A 2419-nucleotide genomic window follows, 5' to 3' on the forward strand; every position below is an offset into this window, starting at 1 on the left:
TTATTGATATTTTTATAAATAATCAGAATATGTACATTACGAAATAATAAACATTCAGAAAAAATGTTTATAATGTAATAATAAAGAAGTTATGAGGAAATTAGTACATAAAGCCTCCCCCAAACCAAAGCGAATATTCGCAGCGAATTCGCAACGCCCTCGCTATCGCTGTCGCTACCGCTTGGATTTGATGCGAATTTCGCGTTTGGCCCCACACCAAAGCGTCAGCGACGCAGCCATAGACTAAATAATTTTATTTACGCGCCAGATTTAAAATTGTAAATATTATTAATATTTTACGCCAATTATTCTATAATTTTTATGAATTAAATATAAAAAATACACGTACACTATAGCGCTTTCAGAATTGCTACAACTTTTACCCACTTTGCGTAAAGTGTATTTTAATTATCTGAAACAAGGTGGCAGCATTGGATGCAGCCATAGACTAAATACATATACGAATGTCAAAGTGACAGTTGTGTGTTGACAAAATGTACACGTCTTCTGAATGCTTATTACACGCTGAAGATATAATGAGATGGCGTGCGACAAATTACATCGACATTTAATATAACCTTACTTTATGACAGGGCAAGATTGCCATGGCTCATAGGTAAGATAGATTTACTCAGTTTCATAACTGCACATATTATAAATAAGCATTTACCATGAAGGGTTAACAGGATTTGAAGGTAATATGCTATTGAAATAACATGTCTCCGTTATTTGAATTGTAGGTTTTGACTATTTTGCGTTTCTACGCAGAGGGAGCGTACCAAAAACGGGTAGGCCAAGTCTTCTGCGCAATGAGCCAGGCATCAGTAAGCAGATGCATAGGAAACGTGTCCGATGCTATAATAGCAGTGCTTAGTAATACTTACATACAGTCGCCATACAGCGCTGACAGTCTTTAGTGTTGTGTTGATACCCTCTGATCAATTTATACAATATTACAATGTACATGTCATGTAACTAGAGTAACTGCGCATAGACACAACAAGTAAATTACCTACTCAATAAGAATTTAACGGGAATATTATTTTGTGTCGGTAAAAATATTTTTTAATTTCAGACTTCAAGAAAGGGCAGGTTTCCCGAAAATCATTGGGTGCATTAACTGCACCCATGTGCGAATATACCCGTCATACTTGGAGACTTTCAAAAATGAGCGCAGAAAATTTTCTGTAAATGTGAAATTCGTAATAAATATCATAACATGACATTTATTTTTATGCAGGTATCTGACATGTCTGACATGGACATTCTGGCAGTGAGTGCCAGATTTCCTTTGAGTGTTTATGACCAATTCATATTTAGTGGATCGTTGGTAAAAACTGAAATGAAACATCTACAGAACGACAAGAATTGGGAATTTTGTTTTATTAGGGAAGTATGTTAAACTTTACTTTACTATGGCAGTACCAGTAACAAATATTTTTGTTTGGTTTATATTCATCCGTATTTTGTACAGGTACTTCAAAGGAATCAAAATTTTGCATAGGTATGAATATGATATTTAATGAAACAGTTTTTTAATTATTTAAATCCTGATTTCTAATATTTTTACAACTTTCAGTCGAAAACATATTCAAATTAACAGACTGTGTATATTGAAATCATTCTAGTGCCACCATAGGCCAGCCAGACTCACTACACGGCTGCCCGCTGTTTGACCAGGGATGTGATTGAGTGTTTTTGGATAATGGACCACACCAGATCGCATAGCTACAGCAACAAGTGCAAGACCAACCGTGGCTATACATACAGTATACATGTATATATTAAATATAATTTATGTATATTTATTTATGGCTTATACACTGAAACAAAATATGTCACTTAACTGTACTTGAATTTTTTGCAGGATCATTCAATAAAAAATACTTGGCTTAGGTTAAGAAAGTTTTAATAATCATTTTTGCACAGAATACAAGAAAAATATTTATATAATTATTAGAATTACAATGAGCTTTAAAAGTAACACGATATTGTAATAAAATGGACAAATATGAAAAAAAATAACAATAAATTGTATATAGATAGGTGACAGGGTTCAGATGATTCTGGCAGTGCAGGCGACTCATTTAGGTGTCAGTATTGTTACTTTCAAATGACAATAACACCGTTCCAATGTGATTCGGTCGTGCCAGAAGACTCTGTCCTTCCTCTATTTAGTAACCGGGCGTTTTACAACTTTAAATGAAAATTAAGTGGGTATATAGATAGTATATTTTTTCTAGTATATTATTTAATTAGGTGACTTTTTATTTCTTTATTACTTGAAATGGTGTTTATATGGTAGATGGATTATAATGGTTTTGAAATATAGTTATTTTTGTTAATGAGTCATTTACCTTGACAGCTGTTTCGGCACATAAACTCATTTTCGAAACATTCAACAATAATTTGTGATTAT

The 2419-nt window shown here is 33.1% G+C and overlaps 1 long non-coding RNA gene across 2 annotated transcripts; it reads left to right on the plus strand.

Annotated features, from left to right (window-relative positions):
• Window positions 1–468: 468 nt before the first annotated feature.
• On the plus strand, window positions 469–1905 carry LOC147063356 (uncharacterized). 2 transcript variants are annotated; one of them, XR_015072161.1, is made up of 2 exons: window positions 469–616; window positions 1241–1905. It is a non-coding gene; the product is annotated as an uncharacterized LOC147063356 (long non-coding RNA). The 2 variants fall into 2 exon arrangements; XR_015072162.1 differs by having other exon boundaries at window positions 475–695.
• The last annotated feature ends 514 nt before the right edge of the window (window positions 1906–2419 follow it).

Source organism: Rhyacophila brunnea, unplaced genomic scaffold (genome assembly GCF_057557595.1).
Source record: "Rhyacophila brunnea isolate RB1 unplaced genomic scaffold, BYU_Rbru_1.0 scaffold_9, whole genome shotgun sequence".
NCBI classification, from domain to species: domain Eukaryota; kingdom Metazoa; phylum Arthropoda; class Insecta; order Trichoptera; family Rhyacophilidae; genus Rhyacophila; species Rhyacophila brunnea.